This window comes from Mesoplodon mirus, assembly GCF_964341445.2.
Source record: "Mesoplodon mirus genome assembly, chromosome: 16".
Lineage (NCBI taxonomy): Eukaryota > Metazoa > Chordata > Mammalia > Artiodactyla > Ziphiidae > Mesoplodon > Mesoplodon mirus.
This window is the reverse complement of record NC_138992.1, coordinates 32,702,980-32,723,246: the sequence shown is the minus strand read 5'-3', so window position 1 is coordinate 32,723,246 and position 20,267 is coordinate 32,702,980. Positions and strand designations below refer to the sequence as shown.

The following is a 20,267-nucleotide window of genomic DNA, read 5'->3' as shown; positions in this document are numbered from 1 at the left end:
GATGTGTATGTTTATAACCACTCGGTATGGATGGGGATGAAATAAGATAATGCATATAAAATACTTAGTATGGTATTCAGCAAAAACAGTTTTCAAAAAATGCCAATCGTTTTCCTCATCAGTGCAGCAGTGTAGCCAGTCAAGTGGCCAGAGAGTCAAAGGCCAGAGCTTCCGCCCAGGATGTTCCTCTATACATGTGTGTTGAACAAGTGAATGAATGAGTGAGTGGGTGAATTAATCTTTTACCTTATAGTCATAAGATTACCTATATCAGTTCCATGTTTCTTATCCTGATTTTTTTAAGTGCAAAAGCAGGAAGAGAAAGGTTCTCTCTGTACCAGAGTGTCTTTGCGCCATTTCCCACCTTCTTTGCATCCTCTTCACCATGGAGTCTAAGAGCCTGGGAACTACAGATCCCAGGATCCCTTGCTAACAGGGATTTGGGTTAGATGGCACTAATGAGAGGTACCTGTGCAAGATCTGGAAGGAGGAAGAGAAGAGCTAACATGAGATTTTGTAGTGGCCTCTAGGAATTTGCCTGAAACTCACCTGCTATGGTCTGCAGAGAGCTGTGGTTATCACTGCAGTCTCCTATGATTCTTATAGCTTCCTGACTATCTGAAAGCTAACAGCTGATCTTTAGGGCTGGTTTGTCTTTACTTTTGTTCCACCAGCCCTTTCAGCAGTTATGTTCCATTTAAGTCCCTGTATTAAACCCCTTCCTGCTTGAAATACCTGAGTGGTGTCTGTCTTCCTGACTGAACCATAACTAAACATTTCCTTTTTATTAGGAAAGAAAAACTTTCCCAGAAATCCACCATCAGACTTTTACTCATGTCTAATTGGCTGGAAGTGGTCATAAACCCCAGCCAGTTAGCAAAGGATTACCACAACAGGCCTAACCCAGTCATGAGTCACCCCTCCCCCACCCTCCCCAGGGCTGAGCACATTGCTGTCTCATACCCAAACAAAGAAGAGATAAAGGGCTACTGTGCAGGCACCTGTAGTTTCTGCTCCTCGGTGTTTTGGAGCCCCCAGTCTTATTTGGAAGGTCCTAATAAGAAAAGTTGGACTGGGAGTGGGGTTTATCTTTCAGGTCTGGCTGATGGTAGTAACAAATGTCTAAGGAACTGGGCTTCACGATCAAGCTGAGAACCCATTAAAAAAGAATCAATGTGTTTGTATTGATTTGAGGTGAGCATTTATATTTTCTTCTCTGCAAGGCTAGGCATTCTTGGGACATATTAAAAAACAAAAGTACAGCGAAGTGAGACAGAACTGAAAATTATTCATATGTTATTCATTGAAAGACTGAATAATGTCTCTCACAGCTATCCTATGTTTTAATTAAAAAAAATAATAATCACTTTCATAGCACTTACAGTGTGCCACGCATTTTTCTAAATGCTTTCTGCACATTAAATCGTTTAATCCTCCCAATAATATAAGGTCAATCCTCCCAATAATATATGTGCCCAAGGTCACACAGCTTTACATGATAGAGCAGAGATCTGAACCCAGGCAGTCTGGGTCAGAGGTCACATTCAGAACAAATGAATGAGTGAATGAATCCACCCCATGGTATGAGCTGGCTGTGAGTTATACTGCTTCTTGAATGTTTGTAGCTGCTGTGTGGTTAACAAGCTATAAGTGCATTACTGAATTCAAGGTGGCTTTTTGTCATTATATATTTTATTCATCAATAGATGCTAAATTTAAAAAAAATCACAGGAGGAGCCATGGCATTTTTTTCATGTTTGTATTCGTTTCCAGTTGCTGCCATAACAAATTACCACAAATCTGGGACTTCCCTGGTGGTCCAGTGGTTAAGACTCCACGCTCCCAATGCAGAGGGCCTAGGTTCGACCCTTGGTCAGGGAACTAGATCCTACACGCGTGCCGCAACTAAGAGCCCACGCGCTGCAACTAAGAGCCCACGCACCACAACTAAGATCCAGCACAGCCAAATACATAAATAAATATATTTTTTTTAATTACCACAAATTTAGCAGTTTTAAACAACACAAATGTATTCTTTCACAGCTCTGGAGGTCAGAAATGTAAAATCAACATAGATGCATCTCTCCTGGAACCTCTAGGGGAGAATCTGTTTCTTTGCCTTTTCCAGGTTCTAGAGGTCGCTTGCATTCCTTCGATCATGGCCGTTCTTCCATCTTCAAAGCCAAGAATATAGCGTCTTCGCTCCTCTCTGTCCTCCTGCCTCCCTCTCCTAAGAACCTTTGGGATTACATTGGGCCCACCAGGTGAGAAGCTTCCCATCCCAAGATCCTTAACTAAATCCTATCTGTAAAGTCCTTTTGACCATGTGAGATTGCATATTCCCAGGTTCCAGAGATCTGGACATCACCATCTTTGAGGGGCCATTATTCACACTACTGTGATGTCATAAAGAGATCCTACCCCTGGAAAAGGCGAAAGAGACCTCTACTAACACAATGAGTCCATCGTACGAATGGGAGGCGGCAGAGGTCAGCCTTTGAAGGCCTAAGCCCTTCCCTAACTCCTTCCCACTTGTAGCTGGTGGAGCTGGTGAACTCCTGGGCTCTGAGGAGAGAAGCGGAGCAGGCCCTGAGGGGCACAGCAGCCAGTCTCCCAGATTGCCCCTGCCCTTGGCTCGGCTTGGCGGGGCCAGCTTTGAGGGGCCTTTCCCGGAGAGCCTTGTTTCCCAGAAGGAAATTTATGGAGGGACAGCAGCCCCCAAACAAGAACTAGTGAAAGTGAAAGCTCTAAAGACATCCAGGTGGGCTTTGCATCTCTCAGGAGGGTCCCTCAGATTTCAGCAGCCGTGGGATGCACAGTGTGGTCCAGGGAGGGGGGGTGCAGGGAAAACCTGCAACGAGAGCCTGGGCGGGCGCAGCTTCACTGTGTCTTCCTTGAGGGTTTGGGGCCTGGGCTGAGGGAGTCTGGGCAGATGCGTGGTCAGCATGGTCCGGTCAGTGGGGGGAGTGTTGGGGTGCAGAGGGGCAGACGGGGGGCTCCTGCTGCCTCTCCCCTGGAGAAGCTCAGCCTTGGCATGGCCGTGGGTCACGCTCCAGCATCCCCAGAGTCCCTAACAACAAACGTTTATCCACATCTCTTACATGAGGCCTGGGACCGTGAGTAAGGCACGTGGGCTGGGATGGGGGTGGGGCGAATGTTGCTACCAAGAGATATCATGTTTTTTTGCGTCCTGCCCTCTGTGGCTTCCCGTCTATGTGAGGAGACAAGGCGTGAACGCAGAACGGCCACAGCATGTACGACAGGCCACTGAGAACTCTCACTTGTATGTGGAAATCACAGAAGAACAATGAAGTTGGTTGCTCCGTGCAGAGCGCATCCCCCGATCCCCCCGTGAATCTCATCCTGCAGGAGCAGTCCCAATAAAGCTCTTTCCAGAGGCTTCCTGTCACACCAGCTGAAATAGGTATTCCCCAGGGCGCTCCTTCTCCCGGAAGCAGTACGTGCGGAGCTCTTCGTGCCTGCCAGGAAGTTTCCTCTTCACCGCCCTGCTGCTCGCGAACTCTGTCAAACAAGAGTTCAGGTCTGCACGCTGCCTGCCTGTGAGCACAGCTGGGCCGGCGGCACACAGCTGCCAGCTGCAGAGGGTTTGTTTTCCTAGCAACCCTCCCCGTTCTTGATAACGGCAGCCTGGGGCCCAGCTCCGGTCGATGATTTGCCCACGGGTGCCAGCGAATTATGTTCGTTCCTGGCCCTCCTGAGTTGGAATCTGGTTGATCGCCACACCCCCGACTCCACTTTCTTCGGAGCCCAGCCTTGCCTGAACTTCCGGAACCTTCCCCTCACTAAGCAAGGGGCTGGGGAATGTAGGCCCGTCCCCAGGAACTGAGTCAGGGAAGAGAAGGGGTTACAGAAAACACAGGGGAAGAGAGAGACCGTTGAGAAGGCAGTCAGAGCCGATCTTCCTCACGCCAGTGGGCAAGCCTCCAACCAGTTTGGGTTCTGTCCCTGAAGGCCAGAGCTGTGAGGAGGGCACTTACCCAGCTTACCCTCCTGAGCAAAGAGTCCTGGCATGGAGCTATCTAAAGATGCCCAAGACCGGGCTTCCCTGGTGGCGCAGTGGCTGAGACTCTGCCTGCCAATGCAGGGGACACGGGTTCGAGCCCTGGTCTGGGAAGATCCCACATGCCGCGGAGCGACTAGGCCCGTGAACCACAACTACTGAGCCTGCGCGTCTGGAGTTTGTGCTCCGCAACAAGAGAGGCCATGACAGTGAGAGGCCCGCACACCGCAATGAAGAGTGGCCCCTGCTCGCCGCAACTAGAGAAAGCCCTCGCACAGAAATGAAGACCCAACTCAGCCATAAATAAATAAATAAATAAATTTTAAAAAATTAAAAAAAAAAAAAAGATGCCCAAGACCAATCCAGTCATCTAATAGGCAGGCCCAGAGATGCCAAATGACACGCACAAAATCAGACAGTGAGTGGGCGGCAGGACTAGGGTTAGAACCTGGGACCCACCAAAGCAAAACCAGTAGAACTGGTCTTCAACTTCCACCCCCAACACACACACACACACACACACTGCAGGTGACCCTTCTGTGACTTCCACGCCCTAAAGAGAGTACCTTGACCTGAGTCTGTCTGCATACAAATGTGGGCTCAAGGGGTGCCTGGAACCCACTCCATGATAATTATAGCAGCCACTTTTTTAACGCTCAGCTATGTGCCAAGTATGGGTCCAAATGCCTATCTGCCTTAGCTCATGTAATCCTCACAATGTCTCAGTGGAGTATGATTATCCCCAGCTTATGAAGGAGGAGCCTGGGCTTGGGGAGGTTCCTTCACCTGCCCAAGTCATTCAGCGAGAAAGCGGCAGAGCCAGGGTTTGTGTCTACTGGCTCCCAACCCGGGCTCTCAGCCACGCTGGGGTCTGCCCCCGTTAGACAGAACCTGCTTCTATTTCTCCCTCTAAGAGCCTCACAGAGACCTCTGGGAATCTCCTCTGGGCCTTCTCCCCAAGTACAGGTATATATTTTGGCAGAAGGAGAAGGTCAAGGGCTGTAAATTTTGAGGAGTGTCAATCCACAAGCAAGTGTGTAAGAAGCCCATGGACCAGCACGGGAGGCACACAGACCCCTCGGGGTTACCTGAACCTAGGCTGGGTGGTGTACTGAGTGGGCCGGGCCTGGGGCCAGAGGGAGACTTACTTTGCAGTGTATACTGCTTTATGTCCATCAAATCTAGTATTATATGTATATCTTGCCTTTTAAAAAGTAAAACGGATGTTTTTTAAAAAGTTACCCAAATATATTCAGAAAGGGTTATGACCCCAAACTGACCCACAATACATGCTTTTTGTAGCACAAGCCCTTGTGACACCTGCCAGCCTCCAGAACCAGCCAAGCGCTTCATGCTGCGGGGATTTATTGTGATAAATAATAACCTGTCACCACCTTGGTGGAGCGGCGCAAATGGGTTCTCGCATCTCCTGGCCCAGTTCACACTTTGACTAGCCTGAAAGTTCCACTTAGCAGGGGCCTGGGTGTTCTAGCCTCCTTCTTACTCATCCAGGAAGACGGGTAGAGGTACAGGAGATATGGTTGTCATCAGCCACTACCCACCCACCCTCTGGCACATCCCCTGAGACTTTCTTCAGAGCACTTAACACTACTTGAAATGATCTCACTTATGTCTTGGTTTCCTGCTAATTGCATCCCTCTCCGGTGAGCAAGCACCACGGGAGCAGGGACTTAGTCCTCTTCTCAGCACCTAGAACAGTGCCTGGCACATAGTGGGCACACAAGAAGGCTTTTTTTGAAAAATAAGTGATCACACAGACTCATAGATTGTCAGAGCAGAATTGCACCCCTACCTTATAGAAATGAACTGACAGTTGAATAAATGATGATTGAATTATCATGATTCATGATGAATAAATGAATGATGAAAGGGACCTGCAAGATAAACTAGCCCAAACCAAATATTTGACTGAAGACAGCAGCAAATTAAGTGTTCAGCGAAATAAGTAAGCAAAGTGGCCTTTACTCATTTCACCCTCCTTTTGATTATGAGCCGGATTTTGGAACGTGCTAAGCAAATATCAAACCTTGCCCCAGCCCAGCCCTGTAGCCCACAAGAGTGCTCAGATCCTTACAGACAGCCCTACCCATCCCCGGCATCACTGAAACAGCAAAGCCGAGCATGAGTCTTCCTCTTTCCACTGTCTAATGGGGTTTGGAAAGATTGGCTTTTGACACTAGAGTCCCAGGGGCTATTGTTTCTCCAGAGTCATGAGTCTCTCTGTATTCTAGCCATTCCAGAATATTTCAAGGAGAGGCCAGGCTGCCTGGACAGCCTCTTCTGCTAGGGTCCCTTGGGCCTGGCTCCTAGGTTAGCCTGCTGGCACTTGCACCATCTCTACACCACACGTTCAAAGTTCAGACCCTGTTCTGCTCTTTCAAATCAGACCTTCTCCTGGAGCTGGCCTAGAGCTCCAGGCCACAATTCGGATTTGAGCAAAATCGTCCAGCCCGTCTCCTGGTTCGCCACTTGGGCCTCGGTGTTTGCCCCTCATTTTTGCTCCCAGCGTGCCCAAGCCCAGCAGAGAACCCCCAGCCCCTCCCAGAAGTCAGAGGGGGCGGCAGAGGTGAGGCCGGGAGTAGAGGAAGGTCATCCTATGGGGAGTTGTTGATTAGTCACTGCCTTTATGAGGGCCTCCGTCAGTTCCAACCTCTCCATGCAATGATGTGCACACAGTAGGTGCCTAGCAAATCCCCAATGAATTGAATTTCCTTTCATTTTCTCTCTTCCCAGATGTCCCCTCCTTCCTGTAACTCAGTTACCTGAGTGGTGGCGAGCATAAGTATTTAATAGAGGCAAGCAACCGGATAACTGACAGAGTTAGAAAGAAACTGGAACAAACATCCTGAGAGATTGTGTTTTCTGTTCACTCCTCCATAAGCCAGCTTCACATCTGGTTTCCTGTGGGTACCCACACCCAGGCAGGACCAGAATGCGGCCCAAATCAGAGGGAAGAAGTCTGTAAACAGTCTGAATAGGCCACAGGGCAGGAAGAAGAGCTATGCCGACTTCACCCTCTCCAGGTCTGGGAAGTTCAATGACTGACGGTAGGTAGCACAGCAAGGCAGAGGGCAAACGCTTGATTGGCATTTCCTGGCACACCCATGTGTCTTGGTAATTTCCTGTTCCTGAGACATATGGGTGCTTGGGAACATTTTAACCCAGAGGCAAATAGGGAAGGTTTTGTCTTGATCAAGACTCTTTCAGCTAAGTGACAGAAAATCCAACTCAAGTAAAGGTAATAATAGGTAATATTGTACAGCATTTACTGTCATCAGGCCGTGTCTAAGCCCTGTATACCTTAGCTTCTATTCCTCTCAACAACTCCATGAGGAAGGAATTATTATTGTCCCCACTTTACACACAAAGTTACTGAATAACCTGCCCAGAGTCATAGAGCTTGGCGAGCCAGGGTTAAAACTCAATGATGTGAAAAACAAACAAACAAACAAACAAACAAAAACTCAGTGATGTGGTTCCTCCTATACTTTTCCTGCCTCTTCAGATCACACGGGCAAAAAGAGGTCTGTGCTACCTTGTGTCCCCCGCCCCACCCATCTGTCATAGAGGTGGGTCTCAGAAGACAGGTGACAGGAACAAGGGTGCCTTCAGACTACCCTTCTTGGTCTTTAGTCCCTCTTTTCCCGTGGGCTGGACTGACTCTCATCTACTGCAGTCCAGTTTCCCACACACACAAAGAAGAGCCACCTTCAGTGTCCTCTCTCTGTGCTCCCAAGCTGGAAACTTCCAGAAAGGGTTCTCACTGGCCTGTTGGTCAGTGCTTGCTCCAGGCAAGGGGCCAGGGGGCGATTTGTAAGGCGGTCACTCCCATTCCAATTCGTGGTCAGAGGCATGGGAGGTGCCAGTTCTACGAAGAAGGGGGTAGAGTCCTTTCTGGACCCAAGTGTGCCACATCCACAGCCCAGTCGATGGGAGTGAGAGAGGTCTCCTAATCTGGCCCCCAAAATACCATGGGCTGGGCTCCTCCGGGGGCTCCCAGGGCAGCAGGGTGGGGCAGAGAGGAGCTCCGAAGACTTAGACTGGTTGCTCTGGAAGGAAATGAGGGGGAACAGAGAAGGGAAGGGGAGGTCAAGAATGGACACTGGTCAAGACAAGGTGCCTGAGACAGGCTGGAGAAGACATGTAAGCATGAAGCTAAACATGCTCAGGTTCCCGAGTCAAGGGTGAGCAGCCAGTGGGGATCCTTTTGCTCTGCTGTTTATTCTTCCCTGACAGGCTGCATGATATGTCAGGAGGCCTGCTGGAAATGAGTCCTCACGCTTCCTCCCAGCTTGCATGGGACCTATTCCTGAATGAAAAATCACCCCAAAACTTAGCTTAAAACAATGGTATTTGTTTATTCTCCCCCTCTCAGTTTATAAGAGTCAGGAATTTGGGGGCTGCTGGACCCAGTGATTCTGACTTGGGGGTCTTTCAGGGGCTTGCGGTCCCACCACGGCTGGGGCTGGGTCACCTCTAAGGCCTTCACGCTCACAGGTCTACTGCCTGGTCAGGGGCTGCCACGGCTGGGGCCCCTTGGCACTGCTCTGTGCCTCTCCATGTGGCCTCCCCAGCCTGGCAGCTCCAGGGCACCCGGACTTCTTCCACGCTGGCTCAGGGCTCTCGGGTACACATCCCGAGAGACAAGAGGAAGCCGTATCACCTTCTATGATCTAGTCTCGGAGGTCACACAGCATCACCTTTTCAACACTCAGTTGGTCAAGACACTTTCAAAGGTCCACCCAGGTGCATGGGGATGAAACATATCCCACGTCTCCATGGAGGAGGGTCAGTGTCACGGTGTAAGATGAGCTCGTGGGATGGGATACATGACGGCGCGCCCATCTTTGGACACTGCATCCCACCCACGCGTCCTCAGCAGTGGCGCGAGTCAGAAACAGGAAAAGAACCAGGGCTGATGCTGTTGTGTCACCCAAGCTGTACCTCGTTCGTTGTAACTCGAACAATATAGACCATAAAGCAAAAGGCAGAAATCCTCATCCTGCTACCCAGAGGAAACCTCCCTAAACAATTTGGTATTCATCCTCTCAGGTCCTTTTTCTTAGCATTTGCAAATATGTATGCAAGTCTTAATGTGCCGGAAATTTTCACTGGCCACTCCAGGTCCACTCTCCACGCTTCTGCACACACACCCTCACGTGCCCTAGGAGGCTGACCCCCAGCAATGATCTCCTTCACCTTCTGGCTTCCAGGTGGGTTTGGCAAATGTGGAACACCAGCTGGAGACAGGCAGGAAGAGACTGAGGTCAGGGGACTGATTTCCCATCTCCCTCCCTGGCTGTCACAGTGGGGTGACTGCATCCCTCTACGGAGGAGGGTCTCAATTCCTGTGGAGTGACCCCTCCACACCGTTCTATCTCTGGGTTCCAGCAGTCAGCAGAGCCCCCAGTGTTATACTCCCCAGGGTACTGCAGCGCCATGCCTGGTGGTCTCCCTGTATCCTGCCCACAGCTCTATAAGTATTCCTTTTATTGAACTCTCCTCACATTATCCAATATGAGTGTGCCCCTGATGGATACAATATAACATACCCCCATATTTTTCAGTGGTATTATGCTATGCATATTATTTAGCAACTAGCCTTTTTCACTTAATAAATCATGTATACCGTTCCACATCAGCACATACAAAAGCCACTTGCTCCTTTTAATATCTACCTGTACCGTCTAGAATGTGTGCATCCTGGTGTGACCAGGATGTGTGGTGCGACCTTCCCCCGCTGAGGGACATTTAGGTGGTTTCCAGCTTTTTCCCCATTACAAACACTGACACAATGAACACACTCACATGTGTTTGGCTGTCTAAACTGTGTTTCACTGGCTGATGTAACTTAGAGGTTAAAGGGCGGGTTTTCGAGCTACATCCCTGGGTTCAAATCCAATCTCCTCTACCTAATATACCCGCTATGCATACTTAACGCCTTGACACTTCAGTTCCCTCATCCACTGAAAAGGTAATAATACTTTTCCATAGGGCTGTTGGGAGGGGAATCTCACAGGATCAGCCTAAGGATTACATGACAGGAACCATGTTAAGCACCTAGTACATTCAACCTCTAAGACTCAGTTTCCCCATCTGTAAAATGGTGATATTACCTCCCTGGTTGAGTGGTTCTGAGGATTAAATCTCACAGGGTTGTAAAGATTAAGTGAGATAATCCAAGTAAATCACACAGCACTGAGCCCAGTCTGTGGTAAGAGCTCCGTAAACATTAGCTCTCGGTTCTTATCACCCGTAATCTCTACTAAGTGTGATATTTTATTACAGGTATTAAGACTACTATACAGTTTTACAGCAGTTATAGTTTATGTTGATTACATTCTTAATAACTAAAATTATTTACTGAGAGTAATCTAGGTAGAAGATGCTGTTTAAATGGACCCTCTAGGGATAGAAATGTACATAGAAACATAGCTTATCAATTTATTCTTTACTATTTCCTGTTGGGGAAATCAACCAAAGTTCCTTCTTTAGCTACAAAATGTAAACAAGCGTTTGGGGGTTGGTGGGGTGAGAGGAATGGGCCCCTTTGATGATTATCCCCATAAAGGCGAACCCCAGATTTATCTTTTCTTCCATGTCTCTCTTTGCCAACAAACATATCTGCTCCTTCCATATGCCTCATCACTAGTGAGCTGACAGGGCACACGGAGGGGGAGAGAACGCTTCTGTAGTTCTTGAACCTATAAATATTGGATTAGAATACTAACCCCACAGAGCACCCCAAGTCGCCAGGTAGACCCCGCGAAGTGTCGTGGCGGCTTCAGAATAAACACCTTACAGAGGCCAGGTAGTTCACAGCTGTCAAAGAGGAGCCTGTGGATTTGTGAAACCAACACCCCTGTCAGAGAACTGCTAGTTTTAACTGCAGTTGTGACAATTAAGCAAGAGACTGATAAACATACTGCTTAACACCCATCTGTCCGTAGGCCTGTAGCTGCCTTCTCCTAGAACTTGACATCTCTGTGTGGGCCACCTCCCCAAAGGCTTTCAGTCCAGAGAAAGTGCCCCAGGAAGCCACAGGCATGGAGCAGCAGCACTGCCCACTAGGGTAAAAGCCACCGGCACAGGCATCTAACCACGTGGGGCTGTGGAGAGCCAGAGAGAGGCTGGGGAGGGGCATGCTCTCCCCGCAGAGCCCTCTCCACCCCTCCCCTGTTCCTGGCACGCGGAGGTATGTACTCTGGATGGCTGCTGGCCCTGAGAAACTGGGACCAGGCCACACGCGCTCCAGTGCCTGCACAACCAGGGAACGTGATCCTGCCTGCCCAGCCCTCTGCTACGCGGGAGGCTGCCTTCCCTACAACACCTGCCTGGTGCTTCTCCAGCTCCAGCGGCATCAGACTGCCTGGGGAAGGAGGCAGGCAGAGAGGAGGCTTGTTAAGAAGGCAGATTCCCAGGCCCACCTGGGAACAGAGATGCTGCCTCTGTGGATGAGGCTCTGCCTCTGAGAAGCATTTCCCTGTCAGAATCACCAACTGGTACACAGTTCACCAAAATGGGCCCCAGACAATGTTTTAAAAGTGTATGTGCCGGGCTTCCCTGGTGGCGCAGTGGTTGAGAGTCCGCCTGCCGATGCAGGGGACACGGGTTCGTGCCCCGGTCCAGGAAGATCCCACGTGCCGCGGAGCGGCTGGGCCCGTGAGCCATGGCCGCTGAGCCTGCGCGTCTGGAGCCTGTGCTCCACAATGGGAGAGGCCACAACAGTGAGAGGCCCGCGTACGGCAAAAAAAAAAAAAAAAAAAAAGTGTCTGTGCCATCATGTAAAAATTGGAAGATTTCACATAAAAATCTTATTTCGATCCAGAGCGTGGCCAGACCCAGCTCTATCTACCGCTTGGCAGTAAGAAACCAGTGCTAAGTGGAATCTGCCCCTAGAGGCAGGGCTGGTGCCCCCTAGTTTGCCATAGCGCCAACCCCCCAAGATACACACACACATGCGTGTGCACTCACCCCTCCAGCTCTCTCCTCTGGGGGTGCCCGGTGCCCAGTAAGCCTTTGAGTTTGCAAACTCTGCCCCACCCGCCAGGGCGAGGGGAGGTAGAAGAGGCCCAAAGAGCTCGCTTCCCTGTTCTCCCAGCTGCAGCCCAGTGGTACGAAAGTGCCTGCTAATGGACGCTGTTAAGTCTCCTAACTTCATTCTCCTGTGTCATCCCCCCACTAGGGTGGAACTTCCACCAAAGCAGAGCCTTTGTCAATTTTGTTCTCTGTAGGATCTCCAGTGCCTAGCCCAGTGCCTGGCACACAGTAGGGGGTCAAAAACACGTATTGAGCCAATCAAAACCACCATGAGATACCACTTCACACCCATTAGGATGGCTATAATCCAAAAAATACCCAAAAAAACAGAAAGTAACAAGGGTTGGCAAGAATGTGGAGAAACTGGAACCCTCATACATTGCTGGTGGGAATGTAAGATGGGGCAGCCACTGTGGAAAAGTCTAGCAGTTCCTCAAAAAGTTAAACAGACAGTTACCATATAACCCAGCAATTCCAATATATATATAGATATATATCCAAGAGAATTGAATACAGGTGTTCAAACAAAAACTTGTACACAAATGTTCATAGCAGCACTATAGCCAAAAGGTGGAAACAACTCGTGTCCATCGATTGATGAATGGATAAACAAAATGTGATATATCCATACAATGGAATATTATTGCATCATAAAAAGGGATGAAGTACTGATCCATGCTATAACATGGATGAACATTATAAGTGAAAGAAGCCAGACACAAAAGGCCACACATTGTATGATTCCATTTATATAAAATATCCAGAATAGGCAAATCCGTAGAGGCAGAAAGTAAATTAATGGTTGCCAGGGGCTGGGAGGGGAGGGTAATGAAGAGAGACTGCTTAATGGATAGGCAGTTTTTTGGGGAGTGATGAAAATGTTCTGGAAGTAGATGGAGTAATCATTACAAAACACTGAATATACTAAATGCCACTGAATTGTACACTTTCAAATTTTATCTTACATGAATTTTACCACAATAAAAAAAATGCTGAATGTATGAATGAATGAATGGGCCCCTGCCATGGTATTATTGTGCGGCCTGATGTACCATTGTGCTGGGCCCTGGAGAGGCAGACAGCTAAGAGCTGGCCTGCGCCTCACAGAATATCCAGGCCAGAAGGGGAGCAAGGAGACAGATGATTTCAATGCAGAGGGGATGCAGGTGACCCAGGGCAAGAAGGGCTTCCAGAAACAGTGAGCAGCTTGTGTAGAGCCAGAGGTGGTTTGGAAAACTGCAGACAGTTTTGACTGCCTGGAGAGCAAGGGTGAGGGGGAGCTGGTGGTCAGGCTAGACTACCAGGGAGCTCAGAAGCCATGCTGAGGGGCTCAGAAGTTATCCCAGGGGTGGTAGGGAGGCACCGAGGAATTCTAAGCAGGGAAGGTATACGATCAGATTGGCAGTTTTCATGTCCTTTGAACCTACAAATGTTCCATGAGGCCCAAAGCAGCTGTAACGCAGCCCTCCTTCATACCCCTCAGCCCTGTTCATCCTACACCCACACACAGAAATTAAGGGCCTTTCTCATAGGTCAGGCGCCCTGGAAACAGACCCGGGGCAGAGATTTGCATGTGGGGAGGCTTCCTGGGGAGAAAGCCAGAGCAGCACCTGCAGGGGAGTGAGGGAAGCAGGATTAGGGCAGAGGAAGCACTGGGATACCTCAGCCGACCCCGCGGGGAGCTCTGAAGCTGGGATGTCCTCAAAGAAGGCAAGGGCCCCCGGTCTTTGTGCCCCTCCTTGTCGACTAGTCATTGTGTGCAGGCTGCCCTTGGGGAGGGGGCACAGCCGTGAAGCTGGCAGCTCCCTTCATCAGAGTGCAATTCCTGGGGAAGGACTGGGCTGTGAGCAGTCAGCAGGCAAGCTCCCCGCCGCGGCGGGTGGAGCGCCTGGGCCCTGAAAGGGGATCTGGGCAGGACCCCACAGCATCCACTGTGGGCCTCCCAGGCTCAGAGCTCTTCACAACCAAGTGTTCACTGAGATGCATGCTGTTTCCCCAGCTTCTGCCCCCATCTGCTGCTGTGAGAGCCAGCCCTCCACGAAGTTCCCCTCAAGTGATTCAGGACATCAGCTAGGACATAATTCCCATCTTTTCACCCCTCTCCTTCTCCAGTCCTCCTCTGCCAGGGACCATCTCATCACCAGGTACTATCACTGTAGCTGCTGAATTTCTCCCTCGCCACCCCTCCTGGCTGCCCGGACATGAACAGACAGAGCTCTGTGGTCTTCTCTGGCAAAGTAGGGGAGAAGGGCCCCTCCCCTTTGTGACATGCCCCCCTAGAGGAGTCCTGAAGAACTCCTGAGCCTCAGTTTCCAGGGTTAGCTCCTTTGCTTGTTCCCTGCTGGGCTGGGGAGTGAAAGCCTAAAGCAGTGGTTCTCAACCCTGGCTGCCCAACAGAATCCCTTGCGAAACTTTGAAAAAATACCAGCGCCTGGGCTCCAGCCCAGACCAATGGAATCAGAAACTCGAAGGGTGGAGCCAGGCACTGGGAATGCTTTTTCAGTCTCCCCCTGGAGATTCAAATACCCTGCCAGAGCTGAGAACCAGTAACCTCGATTATTTTTTTTACAAAGATCAGTCAGGGAGTGTGGAGGACGGGGATGATTAAGAGAAGTGAAGCTTTGACCTGCTCTAGAGGTGATGGGAGTGGAAAAGACGAGGGTAGCGATTACAGAAGTAGAATGAACAAGGGCTGGAGGAGCAGGGTTTAGTTGGAGGAATCTCCTGGGGCGCCAAGAAATGCTCATACTTGGGCCCTGCCCCCCAGGGATCCTGATTGAATGGGTCAGGGCTGCTGAGCCCTGGAGGTGTGGGAGGGTGACAACCGACCCAGCTGATTCTAATGGGCAGGCCAAGCTGAGAGCCACAGCTCTAGGCCATGTCACTGCCTCTTACCTGGCAGCCCCACCAAGCGGGTGTCCAAGGTGCCCAGGTGGCCTCCACCCAGTGTTGACGAGCCAGCCATGTTTCTCACCACCTGGACCCTGGAGTGAGGTCTTGAGCAACCCCAATTTCCACCCAATCTACACTCGAACGGTGGCACGCCCAGCCTGCCTCCTGGGGAAGTGTTTCAACGGAGCTACTCTGCAGGATGTGGAGCTGACACCGTTTGTGACTCTTGTTCCGGGCACTCAGCTGGGCTGTCTGCCCCTCCCACCAAACCAAATGCACTGGCATATGGTTTATCCAGTTTAGCATTTTCTTATATAGGTGTTTTTTTTTTTTTCCTCAGAAAGGAAATAGCTATTTTTCTAAAGATAAATGTAATACATGACTGTAAAAAATTTTTTTTTCCAGAATATGAAGTAGAAAGTGAAAATCACTCTTAATCCCAACACACAGAGGTGCCCCCACTAAGAAAGAGCAAAGCAGCCCCTGATGGCCAGAGCTGGCAACACTCACAGCCGGGCCTTGGTCTTGTGGACAAAGAATGTTGCCTGCCATTCTCCCATTGAGCATAACCAGCTCCACAGAACCCCCACATCAGCCAAGGCCACTGCCATTGTGAAGATCAAGACAAAGACACAACCATTCTGTAATCGCATCTACACAAGACCGTAACAAGAGCATAGTCCAAACCACAAAACTAACCAGACATCTCCCTATTCTGGCTAATGGGTAACTGTTGTTTTTGTTTTGTTATTACCAATTATAGCCTTGTTCCATTCATCTTGATGTGAATTATTAAGATATCCAATCATAAAATTACCCTGCTTCCCAGCAGCATCCAATTCAAAGCAGAGCCCTGCTTGCTTGAACCACCCCCAAAGTACCAACCACAAGCTCAAACCTGATACCTAAAATTCCTTTCTAGTATCTTCTTACCCAGATGCCCCACACTGCCCATAAGCCCCACTACACATATGTTCTTGGTGTCCTATGGCTAATGAGCACTGACACCATAGATTTTGGAATATATCCTTCCAGGCATTTTTTTCTCTGACTATAGATATATTTTTATTTAAGAATGAAAAGGGGAATTCCCTGGAGGTCCAGTGGTTAGACTAACGCCTTCACTGCCGGGGCCCCAGGTTCGATCCCTGGTCAGGCAGCTAAGAGCCTGCCAGCCGCATGGTGCAGCCAAATAATAATAATAATATAATAAAATGAAAATGAAAAGGCTATAATTCTATTTTACGATCTGCTTTTTGTAAACTTAACAACCTCTTAAACAAATTATTTTCAACAGCTGCATCTCCTGCTGTATGGGATGTTGTAGATCTGCTAACACCACTTTTTTTTTACTGGAGTGTAATTGCTTAACAACGTTGTGTTAGTTTCTGCTGCACAACAAAGTGAATCAGCTCTATGTATACATGTATCCCCGTATCCCCTCCCTCCCACCCTCCCTATCCCACCCCTCTCGGTCATCACAGAGCACCGAGCTGATCTCCCTGTGCTATACAGCAGGGAGATCAGATAGCTTCCCACTAGCTGTCTGTTTTACACATGGTAGGGTATATATGTCAATGCTACTCTCTCAATGTGTCCCACCCTCCCCTTGCCCCCCCTTGCCGTGTCCACAAGTGCATTGTCTACGTCTCTGTCTCTATTCCTGCCCTGAAAATAGGTTCATCAGTACCATTTTTCTAGATTCCGTATATATGCGTTAATATACGGTATTTGTTTTTCTCTTTCTGACTTACTTCACTCTGTGTGACAGACTCTAGGTCCAACCACATTGCTAAAATGACCCAATTTTGTTCCTTTTTATGGCTGAGTAATATTGCATTGTATATATATACCACATCTTCTTTATCCGTTCATCTGTCGATGGAAAAATAGGTTGCTTAATACCGCTTTCTACTTGGGTGATTCTGTGTCTCTTTAAGCCCTTTGATAGTAGGCTCATGTGCTCTTTTGATAGCCATGGGCTGCTGGCTCTGTTCAGAAAATCCTGAGAAGGGTCACCTCTTTGCCAGGCTTTGGTGCAGGGAAACCACAGATGAGGATGGAGATACTGTAACTGTTCTCCGTGGGGGCAGAGCCCAGGTCCTCTCAGGTGTGGCAGGAAAAGTTGTCACCAATGCAGAGCCAAGCTTCAGAGCTGGCCCTGAAAGGAGGTTCTCACTCTCCACCACACTCCCAAAGTGTCGCCCTCGCAAAGATCAGGGATGTGGAATACATTTTATCCTGAGCTTTCAGAACATCCATGGCCTGGGAGGGGATTCCGTCTGGGATAATCGAGCTTGGAAACTATTTTGGCAGATTTATGTTTTACTGGAAGTTTCTCCAGGGTGGTGTAATCAACAAAATTCTGAAACAGCAAGGTCAGTTCGGCTCCATTAATTAATTCAAAACAAGTCCATTAAATCAATGTCAGGGAATGGGCCTTGTTCTAGAGCAGTTTTCAAACTTTACTGTGCATCCCCAATCACATGGGGAGACTTACAACCTAGTCTTGATTCCATCAGGTGGGTCTGAGAGTCTGCATCACTAACAAGCTCCCAGTGATGCTGATGCTGCCGGAATAGCCAGGTCCTCACTGTCTGGCTGGCACTTACCCCTAAAAGTCTTCAGTAAATTCACACTCATTGCTTACCAACATGCGGGGAGAGTGTGATGATCACCAAATGACATATTAGACCTTTCTTCCCACCTTGGAGGAGTCTTCAGGTCCCTTCAAAGGATGAAGGTGCAGCTGGGCAAATGTCCTGCTCTCCAGACAGGAGTGTGGACACTAGACCGGGGCGACGTGGGGTGGCCTAGAAAGGGAGAGCTCCCACCTTCCCATAGCAGGCTTGATTGGGAGCTTAAAGAGACCTGCTCCCAAAGAGCCCCCTTTCAAGGAGTGAATGACCCCAAGGCCCAGGAGCCCCCAGACTGGCACCCCCTGCCCATCTCTATGATTATCTCCAAATAAAAATTCATTATTCCAGGGCTTCCCTGGTGGCGCAGTGGTTGAGAGTCCGCCTGCCGATGCAGGGGACACGGGTTCGTGCCCCGGTCCGGGAGGATCCCACGTGTTGCAGAGCGGCTGGGCCCATGAGCCATGGCCCCTGAGCCTGCGCGTCTGGAGCCTGTGCTCTGCAACGGGAGAGGCCACAACAGTGAGAGGCCCGCGTACCGCAAAATAATAAATAAATAAATACATACATACATACACACATAAATACATAAATACATACATAAATACATAAATAAATATTCATTATTCCAAACTGAAAGCTGAAAGCAAAAATAGGTTCTAAAAGAGGGAGTTCCCTGGTGGTCCAGTGGTTAGGACGCGACTCTTTCACTGATGGGGCCCAGGTTCAATCCCTGGTCAGGGAACTAAGATCCTGCAAGTAGCACGGTGCAGCCAGAAAAAAAGGGGGGGAGGGTTCCTAAAGAGTATAGCTAACTTCATGATTGACAGATTCATGAAAGTTTACTAAGAGGAGGGAAAGCCAGCAATTTGGAGAGAAATCTCTTACCTCCTTGGGCAAGCCCTTCTCTCTTCCTTCTTCTGCTGTTGGACCCTTGCTCCGGTCCAGCTGGGCATTTCTCATACTTCCGGGCACTCCTCACTCCCTGCCACCACCTCTACCTCCACCTTGGTCCCTGACTGACCCTCTCAACTCAATAAGGACTACAGTTACAGAGGGGCCCATGAACAATATCTAGTGTAGTGGCCAGGCTTCTGGTGACTAAATTCTACACCAAGCAGTCCTGAGCTTCCATTTTCTTGACCCAGACCTGTGTGTCCAATATGGTAGCCACCAGCCACATGTGGCTTTTTAAACTTACATTAATTAAAATAAAATTCAGGGCTTCCCTGGTGGCACAGTGGTTAAGAATCCACCTGCCAACGCAGGGGACACTGGTTCGAGCCCTGGTCCGGGAAGGTCCCACATGCCGCAGAGCAACTAAGCCCGTGTACCACAACTACTGAGCCTGTGCTTTAGAGCCTGCGAGCCACAACTACTGAAGCCCACGGGCCTAGAGCCCGTGCTCCTCAACAAGAGAAGCCACTGAAATGAGATGCCCGCGCACTGCAAAGAAGAGTAGCCCCCACTCGCCGCAACGAAAGCCCGCGTGCAGCAATGAAGACCCAACACAGCCAAAAATTCAGCTCCTCAGTTGCACAAGCCACATTTTAAGTGCTCAAGAGTCACATGTGACTCATGGCTACTCTATTGGATGGCGCAATTATAACATTTCCATACTTGCAGAAAGTTCTATTGGACGTGGCTATCTAGATGTTTCTCACCAAAAACCAGCAAGGTCATAGGGTAGTTTTGTGTGTTTTAGGAAGAGGCATCCCTTCCTCAAGATACCTTACTGACCCCTGCAGAAAAAAACAAGCGATAAATATTCATATCTACAACCATGCTGTATATGGCGCCCACCATTGTGCAGTGCACAACCCACTCCATTGTACGCAGCAAGCTATGAAAGTCCTTCATTGATCCTTTGAGCTTCACTTCTCTCTGCCTTCACCACTTCAGACCATGGTCCCTTATCTTTTCCTTTCGGGGTGGGGATGGGCTGTAGTTTGCAATTGGTCCTTGTTATTAATTTCCTGTAGCTCCTGAAACAAATTACCACAAACTGGGTGGCTTAAAACAACAGAAATTAATTCTTCCATAGTTCTGGGAGCAAAAAATCCAAGGTCAAGGTGTCCTCAGGGCTGCACTCTCTCCAAAGTTTCCCTTCCAGCTTCTGGTGGCTCCAGGCTTTCTTTGGCTGCATAACTTCCATCTCTGCCTCTGTCTTCACATGACCTTCTCCTCTGTATTTGTGAATTCTCCTCTTCTGCTCTTTATAAGGACACCTGTCATTGGATTTGGGACACACCTGGATAATCCAGGATGACCTCATCTCGGGATTCTTAATTACATCTGCAAAGACCCTTTTTCAAAACAAGGTCACATTCACAGGTTTTGGGGGCTAGGACATGGACATATCTTTTGGGGGAGCCACCCATCAACCCACTAGAGTCCTTTGTATGAGTGTCTTAATTGCGACCTCTGAAACAGCAGGAAGGGGGCAGGGCACCACCTTTAAAAGAATGAGCACAGCCGGTTGCATGGACATATATACACTACCAAATGTAAAATAGATACCTGGTGGGAAGCAGCCACATAGCACAGGGAGATCAGCACCGTGCTTTGTGTCTACCCTGACGGGTGGGGATAGGGAGGGTGGGAGGGAGACGCAAGAGGGAGGAGATACGGGGATATATGTATATGTATAGCTGGTT

At 49.3% G+C, this 20,267-nt stretch overlaps 1 long non-coding RNA gene across 1 annotated transcript in view; it reads right to left on the bottom strand.

The window, feature by feature from the left end:
* Positions 1–16,449: 16,449 nt before the first annotated feature.
* LOC309791836 overlaps positions 16,450–20,267 on the bottom strand; it is an 18,201-nt gene continuing 14,383 nt past the window's right edge. Inside the window, exon 3 of the long non-coding RNA XR_014291569.1 lies at positions 16,450–18,109. This is a non-coding gene — a long non-coding RNA (uncharacterized lncRNA). The remainder of the gene's footprint in view (positions 18,110–20,267) is intronic.